The sequence below is a fragment of the Pristiophorus japonicus genome, chromosome 15 (genome assembly GCF_044704955.1).
Source record: "Pristiophorus japonicus isolate sPriJap1 chromosome 15, sPriJap1.hap1, whole genome shotgun sequence".
NCBI classification, from domain to species: Eukaryota; Metazoa; Chordata; class Chondrichthyes; family Pristiophoridae; genus Pristiophorus; species Pristiophorus japonicus.
In genome coordinates this window covers 179,961,572-179,986,364 of record NC_091991.1, presented here as the reverse complement: position 1 = coordinate 179,986,364, position 24,793 = coordinate 179,961,572, and the positions used below count along the sequence as shown (strand labels likewise).

The following is a 24,793-nucleotide window of genomic DNA, read 5'->3' as shown; positions in this document are numbered from 1 at the left end:
AATTGTCTCCCGCATTGTACTTTTCATCTGATCCGTTGTTCGCCATTCTGTGGATTCTGTAATCCCGTAACTCGTCGCCACTGTAAAGTCCTGTCCTCTCAGTACAGATTCACACGAGGCATGTAGTGAAGTCAAGGTCACTCTGGACCTGCACCTTTATTTCACAGCTCTGGAATGCTGCACTTGCCTGAGACCTGTCCTTATATACCTGTCTCTTGCAAGTGCACCCCTGGTGGTAAGGTATGCTGGTGGTTACAGGTCATATCTTATTACAGTCATGTATAGCATGTTAGGATACAGTTATATATAATAATGTAAGATACATGACACAAATTATTAAATATATTAAACAATCAGACAATTTTCTTTGATCAGATTGGTGAACTACTTAGACAGCAGTTAAACATACAAATATACAGGAGGCAGAGGCTGATAGTGCAGTTTCTGATCACACAACACCCTAAACATGGGTGGCCTCCAAGGAAGATCAACAGATCTTTAAAACATGCCAGAATTACATTCACACTTCAAACCTAGGGTCACCGGTCCGTGTGTGCTTTGTAACTATCACGGGTAAGCATTTTACAAGCAGTCTACCGAAAGTAGGCAGAGAGATAATGGGTTTCCCATGCTCTACTGCCCCCCCACCCCTCCCCCCAGCGGGTCTCCGGATAACTTTTATCCGGAGACCCGCTGGGGTGGAAGCCAGTAGAGCATGGTAAATCCATTAGGCCGGGTTTCCCCGTACACTAGACTTTTAATTCCACAGCATGCCTGTGATGTCACGGACAGGTTCCCTGCCAGAAGTCAACTTGATTGACAGGTTCGCTTCCAGTCAGATGAGGAATGCTGGACAAGAGGCCACAACGCAAGCCACGACTCCAGCTGGGGGGGGGGGGGGGGGGCGGGGGGGTTTGTATGGGTGAGGTTGATGGTGGGGGAGCTTGGGGGAGGCCAGGAGGAAGCACTACTGCTCCTCTTGGCCCACAAGGATTGTTCCCCAAGGCTGTCCTCGCTTCACTGCAGCTGTTGGGATTCCTGAGGCCCGGGAACCCCGGCTGGCCTAACTCCAAGGCTACTAGTCTCATTATATTTAAAGTGTCAACCTCCCTCCTGGAAGCAGGTTGGCTGCCCGTCCCCATCAAAACTGGAGGTGAGCGAATTGGAGGCCGGTTGGGTCAGGATTCCGATTTTTAATACTTTAACTTCCCACCCAACCCACCTGTTTATTGGGGTTAAAGTTCCCCAATATCTGCCTCACAGTCATCATCTATCACTAAAACCCAACCAACGTTAAAGCTGCATCTCCGTCAGACAGAGCCAGACGCAGTATGGTCCCTGGTGATATCAAGATCTTTGTGAACCCTTCCCTGGTCCCTGAGTCAATCTCATTATAGGTAAGTAACACAATAAAAGATTTTCCCCTCCACCCTGCAGTAGACATTACCATAAGAACAGCTTCACTTAAGTGTGAAAGTCAAAAGAGGGATATTTTGCACAACTGCAGTGATATTTGTAATGTCTGTAAGCTTGTAATGTTTGTAGCTCCACACTGTGGATGTGGACGTATTGTGTACTGCAACTGCAGAGTTAATAATAAACAGAACCAGGCAGATTCCGGAGACTTCCGAGAGAGCTGCCTGCCATGTTAGGAGCTGTGTGTGCTATGTTCTGTGAATATATCACATTTGGCGGCGAGATGGAATTTTTCGGATGATTTAAAGCTTAAATTTTGTTGGGGAAGGATTCAGCCAGCCGACAGAGACACTTTGAAAGTTTCTGTCTTTGGACAAAGCTACAAAAATCCGAGGTAAAATACAGCACACGGTGTGAACAGCTAGAGATTAAAATGGCAGGTGTAATCGGACACTTGGGGGAATATAGGCACGACCGGGAACGTTTTAAAGCGTATGTGGATCGGCAAGAAATGTATTACACTGCAAATAACATAATTGAAGTTCCAGACAATGCAGTCCAGAACCGGGCTGTGTTGGAACGTAAGAAAGCGATCTTATCGGAGGCGGGTCCAGCACTGTACGAACCCTTGTAAATCTGCTTGTGCCTGACGAGCCAAAGGACACAACGCTTAAAGAGATTTTAACTAAGTTGGAGCTGCACTATAACCTCAAACCGTTAGAAATTGCTGAAAGCTATCGTTTTGGGATTTGGATTCAAAAAACTGATGAAAGTATCAGTGATTACATTGTAGTATTAAAAAAGCTATCGATGCACTGTAATTTTGGAAACTTTCAAAACCGAGCATTACGGGATCGTTTTGTTTGTGGGGTGAAAAATAATGCGATCAGAAGGAAGTTATTGATGATGGATGACTTGACTTTTGAGATTGCTTATCAGACAGCGAGGTTGATGGGCATGGCTGAACAATATTCCCGAGAATTAAATAATAATTACGGTCGTCAATCAACCGAGGTATATCACCTGCAAGTTCAAAGTAAAAGACGGTGGGGGCCCAAAGTCTCAGAAACTGGAAATTCTAACAGAGCATCGAAGTCGTGCTATAGGTGCCTGGGACGACACATTGCTCAAAGTTGTCCATATGTGAAGGCAGAGTCTTTCTTCTGCAGAAAGACTGGGCATCTTGCGAAGGTATGCCGACTGAAGGGTAAACCAGCTTTTAAAGCTGAGAGTCCAGCGTTCAAAGCTATGAGTAGAAATCCCAAGAGACAACAATAACAGGACAAGAAGATGTTTGAGTTACACGTCATCAGGAGCATGAGGTTAACGGACAGCGATTCGGAAAGCATCAAAATCCACACAGATGCTGCGGGATTCAAGATACCAATGGAAATTGACACGGGTGCATCCATGAGTGTAGTACCGGAGTCGCTGTACCTCGACAAATTGCATGATTTCCAATTGGAGAAATCCAAGATAGAGCTGCGAGGATACACAGGAGAGAAAATTCCTGTGGTAGGTCGTATCACCGTACCGGTGAAATATAAAGATCAATTTCAGAACTTGCCTCTAATAGTAGTGAAAGGAGACAAGCCTGCCTTACTAGGAAGAAATTTGTTGAGCTCATTGAAGCTGGATTGGAGTAAGATTTTCTGTGTGGAAGCGAGATTTTCATCAACGGATGAGGTTATCAAGAAGTATCCGAAGGTGTTCTGCGAAACAGAAAGTCCAATCCAAGGCTTCAAGGCGAGTGTCAGGGTACAGAAGGACGCAAGATCAGTTTACTACAAGCCACATTGCGTACCATATGCACTCAAGGAGAAAGTTGAGCAAGAACTCAAAAGACTAGAGACTGAGAACATTATTTGTAAGATAGATCGATGTAATTGGGCTACACCCATTGTTGTTGTACCCAAGTCCGATGGTAAGGTAAGATTGTGTGGTGATTATAAAGAAACCGTAAATCAGGTTCTAGAGGCTAATGTCCCCAATACATTGCCGAATATAGAAGATTTGTTCACAACACTGACGGTGGTCAGATCTTCTCAAAACTGGATCTTATGAATGCCTACTTACATCTTGAACTAGAGTCCAAGTTATGTTTGACTATAAATACTCATCTAGGCCTATATCAATTTAATAGGCTACCGTTTGGAGTGTCTCCCGCCCCTGCCATATTCCAAGGGATAATGAACCAGATTTTGCAAGGTATTGAAGGGGTAGTAGGTTATTTGGATGACATACTAATTTCAGCACCAAATAGGCAAATTCATAACAACATATTGAATGAAGTCCTCAAATGGCTGGAGAAGCACAGAGTACGAGTGTCTGCTCATAAGTGTGAGTTATTTAAAAACTCAGTGGAGTATTTAAGGTACAGAGTAGACAAAGATGGTTTGCATCTAACCATGGAAAAATTGGATGCAATTAGAAATGCACCCACTCCCAGGAATGTCACTGAACTTCGTTCATTCTTGGGTCTTTTGAACTATTATGGGAAGTTCCTACCAAATTTGGCTACAGTATTACATCCACTGAATGAACTTTTGAAAAAACAGGTCCATTGGAAGTGGTCAAAAGAATGCGATACAGCATTCAAGGAGTGTAAAAGCAAATTGGTAGAGAGCACCATGTTAGTTCACTATGACATATTTGGAGGAGATTAAGCTAGCCTCTCCGTATGGTTTTGGGGCAGTGATCTCTCATGTATCACGCAGAGGGGAGGAGAGACCAATTGCTTTTGCTTCACGCACTCTCAGTGCCAGTGAGTGTAATTATGCGCAAATTGAAAGGGAAGCTTTGGCATTAATTTTTGGGGTTAAGAAGTTTCACAAATACTTGTATGGTCGTAAGTTTACCATCGTTACGGACCATAAGCCCCTAATAGCAATCCTCCATCCAAAGTCCCCAGTTCCAACATTAGCTGCAGCCCAAATGCAGAGATGGGCTTGATTTTGTCAGCATATACATATATTGAATACAGACGATCAGCTGATCACAGTAATGCTGATGCAATGTCTAGATTGCCTTCCCCATCACAAGTTACACCCGATGGGGAAGAAGTGTTTTATTTTTCATATATTGATGAACTGCCAGTCACAGCTGAAGAGATTGGTAGAGCAACCAAACGTGACCCAGTGATGTCAAAGGTGTAGGAGTATATTGCAAATGGATGACCAAATCAGGTAACAGACAAAGATACACATCCATTCTTCATTCGTAGGAATGAATTATCAGTCGATAAAGATTGTATCATATGGGGTGCAAGAGTGGTTATACCAAATAAATTCAGGTCCAAATTATTAGGAGACCTCCATGACCAGCATCTGGGAATGTGTTTGACCAAGAGTTTTGCACGCATTTATTTATGGTGGCCAGGTCTTGATAAAGATATAGAGTACATCGTGAGTCAGTGTACATACGACATGTCAATCGGTAAGCAAGCAACCACCACCATACCATTACAGCCATGGAAATGGCCTCCCAGGGTGTGGCAAAGGCTACATATTGATTTTGCTGAGTTAGAAGGACAACAATTGTTCATTGTGATTGATAGCCATTTGAAGTAGATTGAGGTGTTTCCAATATGGAAAATAACAACAAGTAAAACATTGGACATTTTACAAAAATTATTTTCTTAATTTGGCCTCCCTGAAGAAATTGTTTTGGATAATGGACTACAATTTCGTTCAGAAGAATTTTCACAATTCACGAGCAAAAATGGTGTGAAACATACCAAGGTTCCACCATACCATTCCTGCTTCGAATGGTGCAGCAGAGCGCACTGTATAAATTGTAAAACGTGCCCTCATAAAACAAATGTTAGATCCAAATCCAAGGAAACGACAGTTGTCATTGGATCACAAATTGGTTAATTTTTTGATTACATATCGAAATACTCCTCATACAATTACTGGTAGAACACCAGCACAGTTGTTTCTCAAACGACAGCCACAAACCAGATTCTCGTTGTTAAAACCAAACTTGGCACAGTCGGTAGATAGACACAATTAAGACAGAAAGAGAATCATGATAGAGGTAGAGTAAAAGAGAGAAGTGTGAAATTAAACCAGAAGGTGAGTGTGTGAAGAACCATCACCATAAATGGTTAAAGTAGTTACCAGGAAGAGTGGTGAAGATATATGGTCCTCGCACATATTTGGTAAAGACGTTTGATAATGGACAGGTTAGGTTTGTTCATATTGATCATATTTTACCTACAGGCATGGAAGGAGTTGAAGGTGGGAATGATTCAATTATTTCTGACTCATCAGATAGTTTTGATACAACAGTAACAAATCCTAAATCCAATGTACTGGAAATAAATCCAGGAGAGAATCAGAATTAAAGTCTGAGTCCAAGTCAGGAAAACAAAGAGCCCGAAGTTAGAATGAGTTCAAATGAAAATCAAGGAAAACGTTCCTCAGGATGAGCCTCGAATGAGTTTAGATTCGACACCATGTTTGGAAGGTTCTGTTCGAGAGCGAAGGTATCCTCTTCGAAACAGAAAACAAATGGTAAAGTAAAATTTGGAAATATAGAAAAGAAAAGTTTATATCCTGTGTTATGTATAAACATGAAAGTTATGTATGATGTTTCTCACAGTAACTTCTTCATTAAGGAGGGAGAAGTGCAATGTCTGTAAGCTTGTAATGTTTGTGGATGTGGACGTATTGTGTACTGCAACTGCAGAGTTAATAATAAACAGATACAGGCAGATTCCGGAGGCTTCCGAGAGAGCTGCCCGTCATGTTAGGAGCGGTGTGTTCTGTGCTCTGAAGATATCACAATATTATTTACCGAAAAGTATATGGGGAAATATAGTGTGCTCACTGTTTTATATTATTGCTTGAAAGATAAGCTATACTGTTCCAACTAAGTGAATCTGATCATAATTGTTTCTCTGTATATTCACTCGTTGTGAAACAAAACAGCTTTTAATGACTTGTATCTGGTCTCATTTTACCAAGTGTTTTCTCAGTTTTCTTTACTGCGCTATATAGCTTTTACCTCTTTTACACTTCCTTCTCCCGCTTTCTTTCCCTCCCTTGTCAATATCTAATGCATTGTAAGACTGTTGTGAAGCATCTTGGGACGTTTTACTATGTTAAAGGCGCTATATAAATAACATTTATTATTATTAATAATAAATATTGGGCAGTACGGGCACAGTCCTAAATGTAAGATGCTCAGTTTGTTTATGGGAGTGAATAGCCAGGCTGTGCCCAAGAGAGGCTCTAAATTTGTAACATTTGGGGTAATTTTCACTTTCGCTGCCTGGACGGTAGTCTGACAAAGTGGATTGCTCATCTGTTGTACAACTGATCCAATTTTAATCCCACTAATTTCAATGGGATGAAGAACGGGCAGGCTTTATAATGGGCAAGTGATCCACTTGGTCTGGTTACCACCCAGGCACTGCAGGTGAAGATTATCCCCAATGTGTTGAGAGAATTCAGAAAAGAGTAATATGAATCATTCTGGGACTTAAGGCACCAAGTGATGAGAAGGTAGTTAGAGAGCTGAAACTAATGTCATTGGAAAAAAGATCAATGGAGATGTGAGGGGAGATTTTCAAAAAATGGTTTGATAAGTATCTTCTTGGTCATGAGATTACAAAGATAGGTGCAGGCTGGGATGGTTACACAATGGTTTTTTTTGTTGCTTGGGAAAGGGAATCCAGTTGGGAGGCAGAGCCTGTGGAGCACAGCAGGCCAGGGTTGAATACTGGAGGTGTGGAAGTGGATGAATCTTCTGGAATTTTGTTTGGGGACCAGAGGTATTTATACAAAATTTTGCTTCAGGAGATTGAATGGATGGGGTAGAATCTATTGTAGATTATACATGGGGTGTGGAAGGAGTGTATTGGTGGGTCAAATAATCTTTTCTTCTTCAGTCTTTTTTAAAGATCCTATGGGACAGATTCTCCTTGCCGCTATCACCCAATAGCAGGGTGGTTAGTGTCAGCAGATGGTCCAGGGAGCTGTTCTGCTGCCATCCCAGTGTCCAGCACCATGATAATTAAGAACATAAGAAATAGGAGCAGGAGTAGGCCATTTGGCCTCTCGCGCCTGCTCTGCCATTCAATAAGATCATGGCTGATCTGATCCTGGCCTTAACTCCACTTCCCCGCCCACTCCGCTTGACTCCCTCATCGTTCAAAAATCTGTCTATCTCCACCTTAAATATATTCAATGACCCAGCCTCCACAGTTCTCTGGAGCAGAGAATTCCAAAGATTCACAACCCTCAGAAGAAATTTCTCCTCATTTCCGTTCGAAATGGGCAACCCCTTATTCTGAAACTATGCCCCTAGTTCTAGATTCCCCCAGGAGGGGAAACATCCTCTCATCATCTACCTTGTCAAACCCTCTCAGAATCTTATACGTTTCAATAAGATCACGTCTCAGTCTTCTAAACTCCAATGAATATAGGCCCAACCTGCTCAATCTTTCTTCATATGACAACACTCCATCTCAGGAATCAACCACATGAACCTTCTCTGAACTGCCTCCAATGCAGGTATATCCTTCCTTAAATAAGGTGACCAAAACTGTATGCAGTACTCCAAGTGTGGTCATACCAACGCACTGTATAGTTGCAGCAGGACATTGAATGTGTGTGCCCAAATACAGGTGGACATATCTAAGTCATATGCTACTGACAGGAATACATCACCACTGGTCTGACAAGAGGTGCAGGGGTTCACTGTTTTAATGAAGATTAAAATCAGCATGGAGGAGTTATTGATCCTCTGCAATAAATCTCAGCTGTTGCTCACCACTTGGTGCAGATAATAATTATCTCATCTTGAAAGTCCGTCAGAAGGGATGGGGTATTGGAGCTATTCCACAACCAAACACAACTATTTTCACAAGCTTGTCAGCATACACATTAATACTCAGGCTCCATTGTATGATACAAATCATTTTTCTCGCTGCCTGTCAGTGTACCACAGGAGCAGCATGTTTGAGTCAGGAGATTATGGCAATATTCCGGGAGTAGGCACATGTTGCACTATCCAACTTAATTTGTCTCTACTCAGTATTCCCCACAATCCTGTTTTATAGAGAAGCCACATTTAAAGTCAGAACTGCAGACATGTCAATCCAAATTGAAAATGTATACTGCAGGGATATGGGGAAAGAGCAGGGGAGTGGGACTAACTGGATTGCTCTTCGAAAGAGCCGTCGCAGACTCGATGGGCCAAATGGCCTTCTTCCATGCTGTATTATTCTGTGATTCTATGACATTTTACACATTAAGCTGCCTTGTGCTAATTCCTCCCAGTTGGGAACTTTCTGAAAGTTCAGTTTCCGTTATATTGCCTATTGCTCCGCTCTTTTATGGGTTGTTCCTTATAATCTCTTATCTTCTCCTTGTTGACAGGCAGCTCTTTTAGATTAAGATCTTTTTACTGCCAGTGTTATTAGACGCCTTTTCTTTCAAAGCTGCGCTCCAGATCAAAGAGTTTAGTTTTTAGTATTGGCCAATTGATCTCCTGCGACACGTGAAAACATGTGAAAAAATTGTTGATTTTTTTCCAGTAAATGTTTCTCTGCTCTGTCCCTCTCTGAACCTCTCAACTTTCTTTTGTCATCTTTGTCTTTCTTCCAAGTCTTTCTCACTTTTTCCATCTCTGACACGAGGGTAAGGCTGGGGAGCAGCTACTGTTAGGGCTCAATAGAATGGAAGGTTCCACTGGCCCGAGAGGGCAATCTTCCCTCATGAGCATGGACAGTGATTTGGGCACAGCATCACGGGCCAAGGCAGAGGTTGATATTCACAGACACAGTTGCCAGCAATAATTACTCAATAATGATTTGGAGCCAGAACCCATGGATGTTTCTCCTCCCAGTCCCATGACCACCAAGACCAACCATTGTTGTCTTTTTCAATCAGTGCTAACACCAGATTTGAATCGGGCACAAGGTTCCAAGTATGCAGAATAGGCACCATGCTGCATACATAAGTTCTTGGATGGCAACCATGCCAGGTACACAAAGTTCAGGGTGGGCACCATGCCATGTACACATATTCTAGGCTGGCTACTACGTTGTGCAAGAAGGCTCCAGGGTGGATACCAACAGATTCAAACACCAGTCTAATATTTTAAGAACTGAGCTGCTTGTAATTTGCTCTAAAAAGTGTGTGTGCGTGTGTGTGCGTGTGCGTGCACGCGCGCGCGTATTTGCCTGTAGCAGAAACCAGATAGAAATGGTGTAGAAACCATGGAAATATTATCCGTGGAATGGAACCATTCAGGACCTAGTATTGTAAGATTGTAATGCTAGACTGCGATCTTGGAGTTGCACAGTTACTTTCACGGGAGTGTGAAAATGTTCTCGTCTTGATAACTATGTGGTTATTCAGCTCCCTTGGACAATTTTTAAAAATCTGTTCATGGGATGTGGGCATCGCAAAGCCATATTTAGTGCCCATGCTAGTTGCCCTTGAGAAAGTGGTTCGCTGTCCCAATATCTCCTTCTGTGGCTCGGTGTCAAATTTAGTTTGATAATGCTCCTGTGAAGCACCTTAGGACATTTCACTGTATTAAAGGTGCTATATAAATGCAAGTTATTGTTGTTTTATTTGGAAAGGGAAGACTATAAAATAAAATCGTGCCAGTGTGGGAAATTTGGCTAGAGTAGCCAGCTTCAGTTGAAGAACTTGCACTGGCACAGGTGCAATGGGCCAAATTCTGTGCTGCAATTTCTATGGTTCAGCACAGTACAGGGAAATGCACCCCTATTGTATGTGTGCCAAGCTCCACTCCCTCACCAAACCTATCTACTCTAATCCCATTTCCCTGCACTTTCCTCAAATCTTTTCATATTTTTCTTCAAGTGTTTATTGAATTCCATCTCAAATGCAGTGAGTTGGCTTCAATGGCCTCTTGCGGTAATTTATTCCAATTTCCAATAACCTTTTACATCAACAAATTCGTCTAAGTCCCCCATTACCTTTCTAGTACTATTCCTAAATTCATACGTCCTAGTTACTGATTCACAACCAGTGGAAATAATCGTTCACTACTTATCCTCTCAAACCATCTCATAATTTTAAACACTTCTATTTGGTTCCCCTTAACCTCCTCCGTTCCAGCCATTACAACCATAGTTTTAAAAAAAATCAATTGAAAAAATCCTACAAAATAAAAGTCAAAATGAAACGTAGCTCTACATAGCCCAGGTAGAGGTTTGTGGCCTAATTAACTTCATGACAGCTGATTGGCGCTTGGGACATTTTGATTGTGTGACGTGGAACAGCATCATAACAATCTTTATTGTCCATGCACAAAGATCAGTGCAGAGCCAACATAAAAGTGACTCTACTCAGAATTACAGCACAGAAACAGGCCATTCAGCCCAACTGGTTTGTGCTCCACCTCAGCCTCCTCCCACTCTATTTATTTCATCTCACTCCATCATATCCTTCTATTCCTTTCTCCCATCATGTACTTATCTAGCTTCCCTTTAAATGCATCTGACCACAGCCCATTTGACATGTTATTGATAAAACAAACATTTGAGTACACCAGCTGTTCATCCCATGCCAGTGCCTACCAGTACACCGATGATCACTTTGGTTGCAACAGTGGCCTGTTTGGTCAATGTGTGTAGCAGGATGTGACTGCAGCAGCAACAAACATGTTTGGAAATAATTTTAAGGATTCTGTTTTCAAAGAAACTCTCTTTGTCATGGAGTTTTGAGGCATCTCTAAATGGTCAATAAACATGTGTTAACACATTCAAATATATTGTCACAAATAGTTGCTGAATTAAGGCATGGCAGAGAAAACCAAGCAGAGAATCACCCCAGGCTGCTTAGGTGCACCACCTTCTTTGGGATTTTTTTTGAGATATCAAGTGGAAAGGCCAAGGCACTTACTGTAAGACACCACAAAGGCTGAAAAGAAAGACTTGAATTCATATAACACCTTGGCACATCTCGGAGAGATGTCTTAAAGTCTATCACACAAATTACTTTTGAATTGCAGTAATGGTTGCTATGTAGGCATATTTTGATTCCACAAACAGCAATGAGAAGATCAATTATCTGTTTTTTGATGTTGTTGATTGGGGGATGAATGTTGATCAGGTCATTAGAAGAACTTCCTGCTCCCAAAACGGGGTCAGTACTTTACTGCCACGTTAACACTGGCAATGCGGCTGATGCCATTTTGAAAGGGGCCTATCACCATTGAAAGAGGCATTATCGCCCAAAGCGCCCACCTGTTTTAGGTGATCCAAAACTTGGTTGCCCATGTCCTAACTCGCACCAAGTCCCACTCACCCATCACCCCTGTGCTCGCTGACCTACATTGGCTCCCGGTTAAGCAACGCCTCGATTTCAAAATTCTCATCCTTGTTTTCAAATCCCTCGCCCCTCCCTATCTCTGAATCTCCTCCAGCCTCACAACCCCCCCCCCCCCCCGCCCCGAGATAAGAACATAAGAATTAGGAACAGGAATAGGCCATCTAGCCCCTCGAGCCTGCTCCGCCATTCAAAAAGATCATGGCTGATCTGGCCGTGGACTCAGCAGATGTCTGCACTCCTCTAATTCTGTCCTGAGCATCCCTGATTGTAATTGCCCATTGGTGGCTGTGCCTTCTGTTGCCTAGGTCCCAAGCTCTGGAACTCTGCCTAAAACTCTCCGCCTCTCTACCTCGCTTTCCTCCTTCAAGATGCTCCTTAAAACCTACCTCTTTGACCAAGCTTCTGGTCATCTGCGCTAATTTCTACTAATGCAGTTCGGTGTCAAATTTTTATCGCATTATACTCCTGTGAAGCATCTTGGGACGTTTCACTATGTTAAAGGTGCTATATAAATACAAGTTATTGTTGTTGATAGGCCACCTTTAATTAAGAAATCGGGGTCCTATGGCATAAATAGAATTCCAATTGTCATTTGAGGTCAGAACTGGTTGGAGCCTGAGCCTTGTCCACTCTGACCAGTTCCATGGGCGATGGAACCAAAGAGGCCTGCCAAAGGTATGTGGCGAATTATTTTGGGGGCCCCATAGGTGCAATAATCTGGGCCCACTGTCGCTCTGGGACCACCAGCCTTCATGATCACGGCTCCTCAGCAAACTGTTTTATCTGGCGACCATTCAGGCCTGATTATGAGGCCTCAATCTGGCGAACTGTGCTGGAACCCCCATTTGATGCCGCACCTATCAGATTTAAATCAGGCTGGGGCCTCTTCATCACTGGAACTGGTGACCACCAGCTCACTCCACCAGTCCATCGCCTAAAGGTCAAAATAGATCCCATTGTGTTCATGAGACACAAATAAAGCTAATAGGTAACAAAGCCAGGTAGCCTGCATCATTCGCCCAAAGAATATTTTGTCGTGCAAGGTTACCAGCATCTTCCTGCATAATTAATTTTTCTCAGAGGCATTTGTGCTGAAGTTCCTTGAAGTTAAATTCGTGACCAATTTAAATAAGCAAATTTACAGAAAAAATGATTGATTTATGAGACAGTAATTAAACCTCAAAGGACAGAAAATGCTGCCAGTGCCTTCTGTGCATCACTGAATTCCTGCAGGACCATAGGTTGATGAATTGGGACACACATTGAATCGAAGATAAAGGGAGTGGAAATGAGTGCACATATAAAGGGGCAGGAACTACAATCTGCTGCCTGACCTTGTTCTGGTAGGGCATGTGGATTGCTGGCAACAGGAAAATCTTGTTGCCCCTGTTCCACTTTGTAGCTGAAAAGCAGATCCTAGGTTCTCTTCTGTGAAGAAAACTGGCTGATTTCAGAGGCTGTCTGTTGTGATTAGAGCAGAGAGAAGCTAATATCACAGCAATAGTGACAGCAGCTGCAGACTGTTGTGGTGATAACTTTCTCTTTACACAGGCTTTCTGTGAAATGCTGTTAGATTACACTGTGATAATATCAAGATCACTTCTTTCTCCCTGTCTCTCTCCCCGTCTTCTCCTTCAGACTGCTGCCTTGAAATCTGCCATATTCATAAGAACATAAGAATTAGGAACAGGAGTAGGCCATCTAGCCCCTCGAGCCTGCTCCGCCATTCAATAAGATCACGGCTGATCTGGTCGTGGACTCAGCTCCACTTACCCGCCCACTCCCCGCAACCCTTAATTCCCTTATTTCTTAAAAATCTATCTATCTTTGACTTGAAAACATTCAGTGAGCTAGCCTCAACTGCTTCCTTGGGCAGAGAATTCCACAGATTCACAACCCTCTGGGAGAAGAAATTCCTTCTCAACTCGGTTTTAAATTGGCTCCTCCGTATTTTGAGGCTGTGCCCCCTAGTTCTAGTCTCCCCCACCAATGGAAACAACCTCTCTGCCTCTATCTTGTCTATCCCTTTCATGATTTTAAATGTTTCTATAAGATCACCCCTCATCCTTCTGAACTCCAAGGAGTAAAGACCCAGTCTACTCAATCTATCATCATAAGTTAACTCCCTCATTTCTCGAATCAGCCTAGTGAATCGTCTCTGTACCCCCTCCAAAGCTAGTATATCCTTCCTTAAGTAAGGTGACCAAAACTGCACGCAGTACTCCAGGTGCAGCCTTACCAATACCTTATACAGTTGCAGCAACACCTCCCTGCTTTTGTACTCCATCCCTCTCGCAATGAAGGCCAACATTCCATTTGCCTTCCTGATTACCTGCTGCACCTGCAAACTAACCTTTTGGGATTCATGGTGGTTCAGGGGTAGAATTCTCGCCTGCCACGCAGGAGACCCGGGTTCGATTCCCGGCCAATGCAGAATTTCGGAAACCGTGCATTTAAAAATTAAGACTCCAAAAGAGTTTCATGCACAAGGACCCCCAGGTCCCTCTGCACCACAGCATGTTGTAATTTCTCCCCATTCAAATAATATTCCCTTTTACTGTTTTTTTTCCCAAGGTGGATGACCTCACATTTTCCGACATTGTATTCCATCTGCCAAACCTTAGCCCATTCGATTAACCTATCCAAATCTCCTTGCAGCCTCTCTGAGTCCTCTACACAACCCGCTTTCCCACTAATCTTAGTGTCATCTGCAAATTTTGTTGCACTACACTCTGTCCCCTCCTCTAGGTCATCTATGTATATTGTAAACAGTTGTGGTCCCAGCACTGATCCCTGTGGCACACCACTAACCACTGATTTCCAACCCGAAAAGGACCCATTTATCCCGACTCTCTGCTTTCTGTTCGCCAGCCAATTTTCTATCCATGCTAATACATTTCCTCTGACTCCGCGTACCTTTATCTTCTGCAGTAACCTTTTGTGTGGCACCTTATCGAATGCCTTTTGGAAATCTAAATACACCACATCCATCGGTACACCTCTATCCACCATGCTCGTTATAGCCTCAAAGAATTCCAGTAAATTAGTTAAACATGATTTCCCCTTCATGAATCCATGTTGCGTCTGCTTGATTGCACTATTCCTATCCAGATGTCCCGCTATTTCTTCCTTAATGATAGTTTCAAGCATTTTCCCCACTACAGATGTTAAACTAACCGGCCTATAGTTACCTGCCTTTTGCCTGCCCCCTTTTTTTAAAACAGAGGCGTTACATTAGCTGCTCTCCAATCCGCTACCTTTAGTCACACAAGCAAGCATTGAACAATTACTCCACATTCAGCTGTCCATAAAATATTTTCTTGCTTCCTCACAAGAACATAACAGAAAATCAGGGATGGGAATAGACATTTCGAATCATCAAATCTCATCATTAACACTTTGATTATGGCATCCAAGCACAGCATCACCTCAATGTTTTGCAGAAGAATGTTTTTAATAACCCATGGTTTTGATTAGTCTCAATGTTTAGAACAATTCAATATTTTCAATAATCCTGCCATCATGACTTTTTCTGATCATTTCCCATAAAAATGATGAGAAAAATTTTTATGCTGTTTTTTTTTTTAAAAACAATGGAGTCGATTTTCATGCTTGGCATTCTTTTTAGGCGGTCCCTCGTATCGAGGATGACTTACTTCCACACCAAAAGGTGTTTCAATGAAGGACCTAATAATCCAGGTCCCGAACTACATGTTGAAGGGTGGAAGATGCCTGTGTGTGGATTTTTTTAACGTGGGGTGGCCGTTGCACACCAGCCACCACACGGCTTGACAGAGCGAGGTCTTGGTCCAGTGGCAAGGGTTAACCAAGACGACTGGAGACCAGCTCTGCTGCACGGACCTAGTGCACACACATATCGCAGTGGGTTTAGAAAGAAGCTATACCCAAATGTAAAGTGTGCAGTATTAATCATCTGTTGAAGGGCCAGTATTATTATTGCGTGGTCTATTCTGTAATCGAAGTAAAAGTCATACTATGTCCTTTATAATCATTTCCGACGAGGTAAATAAGTTCTCTCTCATCAAATTATACACTGATTGAATATTTCGTTGTGTGTTTATTAATTTTTTTTTAAACCTTGGAGTCTGTGCCAGCATAGTATCCATGTACATTACTGGTACTGTTACCTTGCACAATAGCTGCCGCTGTCACCTTTACAACAGCGCTATTTTAGAATTTAATGTTAAAACATTCAACTGTACTGGTCTAAACTGTAGGGATCAGCACCTGCACAGACGAAAGTTTCAGGCAGTTCTTTCCAATTAGATTAATGTTGACAGACGCATAGATACACTTGATGGCAGCTGAGTTGTGGCCTTAAGACCTCACTTACAAGATCCAGCAGTGACGACAGCCACTACCATTATGTTAAAAGCCACTCTGCACCATTAAATTGCATGTATTTACATATTGTGAAAACAAAGAGACAGAAATTGTGATAATTAGGAGTTGGATAACACCATGGCTAACAACAAATGTACAAATATGTACTTTCAATATATTGCAAATGTTGCCTTCTGGCCATCAGAGAATTTACTGTCCCTGGTACTCGAATATGATTCATTACTCTGTCGCTATTTCAATACAGCAATATTGCTTTGAAAACATAATTATCTGAACAATTGTCAGCACCACTCAGGAGATAATTGTCTTCAAAATAAAACATTTTTTTTTTCCAGCTATGTTATAAATGCTAGAGACCTGGAGCCCATCAAAGTAATAAGGGCAGTGACTGACAGAACGCGACATTCCACGCAACCCATTGAATGATTTTCATCCTAAAAGTGCTTGATGAAGACAAGATTAAGAGTAGCGGGGGTGGGAGTGGGAGCTCTTCTGTTAATGCACAATATCTCAATGGTTCTCTTTTCTGGGGGTGGGGGGAAGTCGAGCCAGTGAAAGAAATTAAAACTGTTATGTATGTAATAACTCGACAGACTGAATACTGTAAACTAACAGGTACAAACCTGGCTCTGCTTTATTAGGGCCCAAAGTGATTACATTACATGATGACTTGCCTTTTATACCTGGGCCGCAGACACGTACGTACAGCCCAATAACCTCCGACAGTGGTGACGAGTAACCCCAAGCATACATACATGACAATATCCCCCTTTAAGATATTAGTAACAGTCTTTTTACAAATTAAGATGGTCCACTCCCGAGTTGATCGTCTCAGTTCAACTCCAGCCTTGGCCGAGCGTTCTGAGTCTGTTATGACTGGGGGCTGGGTAACCAATCTGATGGGAATGGCAATGACCACATCAGGGATTGAAAGTCCAGATTCATTGATGACAGCGGAGTCCTCTGATGACTGAGAGTAGGGTTGGTTGGTCACTGATTGTGTCTTCCTCAGACTGTTCCGGTTCATCCGTGTGCCATAGCTTTATCTGATCAACATGTTTCCTGCATGTTTGCCCATTCTTGAGCTGGACGATAAACACTCTGTTACCCTCCTTGGCCATAACAGTACCGGCGATCCACTTGGGATCTTGACCATAATTTAGTACATACACAGGATCGTTAACAGAAATGTCGCGTGACACAGCAGCGTGATCATGATACCACTGCTGACTTTGACGTCTGTATTCAACATGATCGTTCAAGTCACGGTGGACGAGAGAGAGCTTGGTCTTGAGACCTCAATAGTTCAGCAGGGTGGACCCCGGTAAGCATGTGGGGTCTTGTCCTGTAACTAAGCAATATGCATGACAAGCGAGTCTGCAGTGAACCTTGAGTTGCACGTTTCATACTTTGCTTGATAGTTTGTACAGCACGCTCTGCTTGACCATTAGATGCGGGTTTGAATGGTGCTGACCTCACATGTTTGATACCACTGAGTTTCATGAACTCTTGAAACTCCAGACTAGTGAAGCAAGGTCCGTTGTCGCTTACAACGATGTCGGACAGACCATGAGTGGCAAACATGACACGAAGGCTCTCAATGGTAGCTGTGGATGTACTGGATGACATGATTATACTATCCACTTGGAATATGCATCCACCGCAACTAAAAACATCTTTCCCAGGAAGGGACCTGCAAAGTCGATGTGGATCCTGGACCATGGTTTAGATGGCCACGACCACAGACGCAGCGGTGATTCCGCAAGTGTTGCACTGATGCACACACGATTCCAGATCAGAGTCAATTCCAGGCCACCATACATGAGACCTGGCAATGGCTTTCATCGTGACAATACTGGGATGAGTGCTCTGTAGGTCATGTACAAATTTCTCTCTGCCTTTCTTAGGCATAACAACACGATAACCCCACAGTAAACAATCTGACTGAATGGATAGTTTGTCTTTGCGACGGTTGTAAGGTTTGGTCTCATCACCCATTTGCTTGGCTATGGCAGGCCAACCACCATTAAGGACACAACGTTTCACAACCGATAATATCGGGTCCTGGCTGGTCCAGGTCTTAACTTGTTGAGCCATGACAGGGGTTCCTTCACTCTCAAAAGCATCCATAACTAACAGCAGATCTGCAGGTTGTAGCATCTCCATTTCTGGTGTGGGCAACGGCAGACAGCTCAGTGCATCGGCACAATTCTTGGTGCCATGTCTATGGCGAATGACATAGTCATAGGCAGATAATGTCAGTGCCCACCTCTAGATGCATTGGTATTTATACCTTTGTTTTCCAAAAACAATGAAATGAGTGGCTTGCGATCTGTTTCCAGTTCAAACCGAAGACCAAACAGGTACTGATGCATCTTCTTAACTCCATACACACAGGCTAATGCTTCTTTTTCTACCATGTTGGAGGCTCTTTCCGCCTTTGACAAACTTAGAAGCATACGCAACAGGTTGTAGTTTACCCGACTCTTTAGCTTGTTGGAGCACGCAACCAACTCCATATGACGAAGCATCACAGGCCAATACTAGATGCTTACACGAATCATAATGTACCAGCAGCTTGTTAGAGCAAAGCAGATTAGTAGCTTTCTCAAAAGCTCGATCTTGAGACGCACCCCAAACCCAGTTAGCGCCTCTTCTTAGCAGCATGTGCAGTGGCTCTAATAAGGTGCTCAATCTAGGAAGGAAATTACCGAAGCAGTTGAGTAGCCCAAGGAATGAACGCAGCTCCATCACATTCTGAGGCTTGGGTGCATTGGTTTTCGAGTCCGTAGGCCTGATTCCGTCAGCAGCAATTTTCCGCCACAGGAATTCGACTTCCGGTACCATGAAGACGCACTTTGTCCAGATGATGTAGAACCTCTTCCAGGTTGTTCAGATGTTCGGCGGTGTCACGACCTGTGACCAGGATGTCATCTTGGAACACGATGTTCTAGGGATGGACTTCAGTAGATTCTCCATGTTCCTCTGAAATATGGCTGCAGCCAAGCGAATTCCGAAAGGACACTTGTAGATAAACAGTCCTTTGAGTGTTGATGCACATAACTATCTTTGCCATCTCGACCAGCTCCTGTGTCATGCAGGCCGATGTCAGATCCAGTTTAGTGAATGACTTCCCCCCCGGCTAGCATTGCAAACAAGTCATCAGCCTTCGGTAACAGGTATTGATCCTGTTTCGAAACTCGATTGATCGTAACCTTGTAGTCTCCACGAATCCTGACAGTGCCATCACTCTTCAACACAGGAATGACCGGTGATATGATCCCTTCACCCTGGAGTCTGTCCAGTTCGATTTCGACCTTCACCCTCAACATGTATGGAACCGCCCAAGCTTTATGATGGATGGGTCTTGCATTCGGGTCCACGTGGATCTGCACCTTGGCTCGCGTGAAATTGCCGATGCCTGATTCAAACAGCGAGGGGAACTTGCTCAGCACTTGAGAACATGGAGGATCATCCTCCGACAACAACGCTTTGATATCGTTCCAATTCCATTTGATTTTTTCTAGCCAATTCTTGCCGAACAGCGTTGGATTATTGCCTGGAACAATCCATAACGGTAAATCATAAACCGCACCATCATAGGACACCTTGACTACTGCACTGGCAATCAACATTATGAGTTTTTTAGTTACGTACGCAACTTGGCATTGACTGGACTCAGTTTAGGCCTCACAGCCTGTCGAATGTCCTCTAACTCAATATTGATTGACTCGCACCCGTGTCCAATTCCATCGGTACCGGCACACCGTTAAGTTTCACATTAATTATTATCGGCTGGCTCTTATTTAAGAACGAACACAGTCCATACACGTCCTACTCTGGTATCTCGGATTGCATATCCGGATCCACGCTATACTGGTCATCATCCTCCACATGATGTGTCACAGCACGCTTCCTCAGTTGAGGACACATGCGCTGGAGATGCCCCAGTCTCGAACAGCCTTTACAAATGTACTGTTTAAACCGAAACTGATGAGGCCGATGATTTCCCCCACATCGCCAACACGGTGAAATTGGATTCATCCCGTTGGCGGACTTTGGGCAGCCACAGGTTTCACATACGCAGTCGAGTAAGCCCTGCCATATGCAGCTCTGCCAAAAGACGATACAATCTTATTTACAGTACTTGCCGAGTTCCGATTTTTTGATGATATCTGCTTTAAGTTTTTGTTACTCGTCACGCATGCCTGGGCAATCATGATGGCCTTGCTCAAATCCAGCGTCTCTGCCGCCAGTAGCTTACGTAGGATCACCTCATGGTTGATGCCGATTACAAAGTAGCCCCGCAGCATGTCTCCCAATGCGTTTTCCAACTTACACGGTCCAGCTAGACGTCTTAGGTTGGCAACGAATTCCGACACATCCTGGCCCTCAGAACGAACGTGCTTGTAGAATCGATATCATGAGATGATGATGCCTTCTTCTGGTTTGAGATGGTCACGTACCAGAGAACACAATTCCTCATAGTTCTTGTCCGTTGGACTTGCAGGCAAGAGAAGATTCTTTGAGTCCATAGATTTTCGGAACGCAGTGAGGAAGAACGCCCTGCGCCTAACTGAGTCAGTGGGTTTCTCCATTTTGTTGGCCACGAAATACTGGTCCAGGCGAGCTACAAAATCTGCCCGGTCCTCTCCTGGAGAATTCCAATCTCTCCAGAATTCCAATTGTGCTCATTTTTGCACGCGAAGATTCTTAAGTTACCTCGTCGCCAAATGTTATGTATGTAATAACTCGATAGACTGAATACTGTAAACTAACACAGGTACAAACCTGGCTCTGCCTTATAAGGGCCCAAAGTGATTACATTACATGATTGCTTGCCTTTTATACCTGAGCCGCACACACGTGCGTACAGCCCAATGACCTCAGACAGTGGCGCCACCTGGTGGCTAGTAACTCCAAACATACATACATGACAAAAACATTAAAACTTGCCATTAAATACAGTCAATCCCCATTCAATACTGGATACTATTACAGTCAAACACCACTCATCACTGGGTCCTATTACAAGTCAAACCCCACTTGTCACTGCGACCTATTACAGTCACACCCCAGTCTAGGATTGGCTTTCAGTTCACTGTTACATTATTATAACTTGTATTCTCCAGTAATCTCAATGACAGCTGCTCACATCAAGCTAACTATTTCCCACAACACCGCTGATTTTAAAATCAAACAATTCAATGAGTAGTACAGTGACCAACATTTGACCACTCCCACCTGGAGCATGTATGTCAGTGTCAGCTCCTGTACATTTACAGTGCACACTGGGTAAAAGGGGATAATTCACCCCAGTCTGGTACTGTTTGTCTCATTGTTAGCTCTAGTATTTAAACAGTAGACCACGTAAATGAGAATGATTCCATATCTGTACTACTGTTTGGCTTAGAATTAGCTTCTGTGCATGTACAGCACACACCAAGTAAACGGGAACAATTCAGTTCCATGTTGTGCCATACAACTCATGTGCATATCAGAATCAGGCCCTGTACATGCGCGGCACATCCTGGGTAAAAGGAAACAATCCATTCCAGTCAGAGTACCTTACAGCTCGTGTGTGTCTCAATAATTATGATGACAGCCATTTCGAAGGGCAGGGAAAACAATGCCTGTGGAGAGGGAGTAGTTTATGTCAATGAACATCGGGCCAATGAAAGGTAATTGAGTTATCAGGAGCTAGGTCAGGAGGAGCCTGAGAAAGAGGAGGTGGATGTTATTGAGTTCGGGTCTGTTGAAGGCTGGGGTGGATGGGGGGTTGGAGCATTGGAAAAGATGTCAAGACAGGGGTAAGGCTTGGATCATGATGAGTAAAGGATGGGGGAAATAGAGGGGACTAAATCAACATCACTAAAAAACACAGATTATCTGGTCATTATCAAATTGCTGTTTGTGGGAGCTTGCTATGCGCAAATTGGCTGCTGCGTTTCCTACATCACAACAGTGTCTACACTACAAAAAGTACTTCAACGGCTGGAAAGTGCTCTGGGGTGTCCTGGGGTCATGAAAAGCGCTATATAAATGCAAGTCTTTCTTTCTAAGGCAGCCGAGTGGGTAGCATCAATTTTGGGGAGACGAACAAATTCCTGCACTGCTCATATTTGGAGTTTGAGGTGAGAATGGAGGGAGGTGGGCGGAGGATGGAGGGAGGTGGGCGGAGGATGGAGGGAGGTGGGTGAGGGACGAAGGTTGAAGAAGACAGTATGACAAGTGTCTATTGAAACTGAGCCCATCACCAGATGTGTGTGTGAATTAGGTAAATGCATGACTTCCATTCGACATCCTTTGGTAGAATAACTGCATGTGGCACCTTAAATTCAAGGAGGAGAGCAGGAAGCCTAAAATAAAACAATAATGCAGAAGTAGAGACAGCTGTCAGGGTCCTAACCGATTGCCCTGGGATCAGCGACGCTTGGTTCTGACTAATTATACTCTTCTCTCTGAGATGTGCTCCAGCTGGCAATTGAAACTGTCAGATGTGTATCTTTAAACAGCAATTAATTCAACAAGTTAATGTCTGGGTCTCATCTTGAACAATATAGTATGTGGGTTGTCTTCACTGCAACACCGTACCCTTCTGGGTTTGAAGGATGTGAGTAGGTGGAATAAGAGAGAAGCAACACTGAGCCCAAAATAATCCCCAAGACATAGCAATTAAATAGGATATAAATGAATCCACATGAGGAGGAGAAAGTGCTCCACATCTAGGATATTCTAACTAATTAACCCATTCCTAAGTCATTACCACTAGGATTCATTCATGAATAAGGTATTTCACCAAATGATGACCAGAATAAGGAGCTTGTGCAATTCAATTTTCACTCCTCTACATCAGTAATCAATTAGTCATGAAAATACCTGGCTTTTAGATGGATTAGAAAAAGCGAGTGTGTGAAAGTGAGACACATTATGGAAGAGAAAAAGGACAAAGTGAAAGACAGTGACAGTGAAATCGGGGGGGAGGGGGGCCTGACTGTAAAAGTAAGAAAATTATTAAAAGAGAGAGAGAGACAGTGAAAGAGAGCAATCAAGAGACAGTGAAAGTTCGAGAAAAGAGAGCAATTTGAGATTTTGTTGCGTAAAATTACCATCACACAATCTCCGAATTCCAATTGGCTTCCATGTCCACACCTCAATGATTAATGATGAAAACATACAGTGATGTCATCACCCACACATCTGTCTTCAGGACTATCGATCTCTGCCTTTCTGCTAGCATCTGTATTTTCATTAAATATTAAATTTAAAACAAATATCAAATTCTTAAGAGCCAATATTGAGTTATTGGGTGTGCACAACAGAATACCATATCGTGCTCATCTCTCACGGACATAGGAAAGCGAGACCACCACACACAGCTCACTGGGGAGAGAAAACCTGTGTTTAAGAAACACATGGGAGGGACAGACCCTGACAAAGGCAGATTACAATGGGTTGGAGAGACCAAGTACCTGACACAGGGTGGCATGGGGAGAGCTTCTCCAAGTGCCATAAGAGGGAGGGGAGGAAGGGACCCAAAAGCCTGATACACACAGCTCAGCAGGCAGTGTACAGCCCAATACACACAGCCTATGGGGAGTCAGGGAACAGCCCAAATCCCACAACTTGCTGGGGACGAGTTCTTGAGGAAGGTCCAAGTGCCTGACACAAACAGTTTACTGGGTCAGTTATCAAAGCTGCAAAGCCAGTACAGATTCAACAAATGAGGATTGTCCACTCGTTTTGGTGAAACAGGTATGCATGACACCTCGTGCATGGTCATACCACAGCTGGAACACAAAGCTCCCAGCTGGAAGAACCAAGGATCTGCCTTGTGTTGCAATGGTGCGGTACCAAGTGTCAGTCATGAGGGATCCTCTGTGAATTCGGAAAATAAGATCTACCTCTAATAGCAGGACACAAATACCACAGAATGTCAATTTACTGCTCAGGATCAACAAGGTTTATACTGAGATTCTATGCATTTCCTGACTCTTGGTACGAGCAAAATCAAAAATCAGTCATCCCAGACAACAGTCCTGGAAAAATCTGAATCACCATCTCCAGTCAGCCAGACAGTGGCTGAAGTGATACAAGTAGTATTCAGCGCAGACACCATCCACCATTAATGTTCACAAGCCTTACACTTGAAGTCGTCTATTGCTAATGCCTCCAGTAGTTAAAATAAATTCCTTGAATCAATCACCAACTAGAATATATGTTCATCATCATCATCATAGGCAGTCCCTCAGAATCTAGGGAGACTTGCTTCCACTCTTAAAATGAGTCCTTAGATAGCTGAACAGTCCAATATGAGAGCCATCATGGTCCCTGTCACAGGTGGGACAGATAGTCGTTGAGGGTAAGGGAGGGTGGGACTGGTTTGCCGCACGCTCCTTCCGCTCCCTGCGCTTGTTTTCTGAATTCTCTCGGCGAGACTCGGTATTCAGCGCCCTCCAGGATACACTTCCTCCACTTTGGGCAGTCTTTGGCCAGGGACTCCCAGGTGTCAGTGGGGATGTTGCACTTTATCAGGGAGGCCTTGAGGATGTCCTTGTAATGTTTCATCTGCCCACCTTTGGCTCGTTTGCCATGTAGGAGTTCAGAGTGGAGCACTTGCTTTGGGAGTCTCATGTCTATATATTTTGAATATACATATTAAACCTATACACGAGATGAATTCAGCAATAGAG

At 43.5% G+C, this 24,793-nt stretch overlaps 1 protein-coding gene and 1 non-coding gene across 4 annotated transcripts in view; one reads left to right on the top strand and one right to left on the bottom strand.

Annotated features, from left to right (window-relative positions):
- The window catches only part of LOC139281292 (protein kinase C beta type), a 387,614-nt gene that overhangs the window by 242,805 nt on the left and 120,016 nt on the right, over positions 1–24,793 (bottom strand). The gene's annotated exons all lie outside the window — the stretch shown is intronic.
- trnag-gcc (transfer RNA glycine (anticodon GCC)) lies at positions 14,098–14,172 on the top strand. Its single transcript has one exon. It is a non-coding gene; the product is annotated as a tRNA-Gly (tRNA).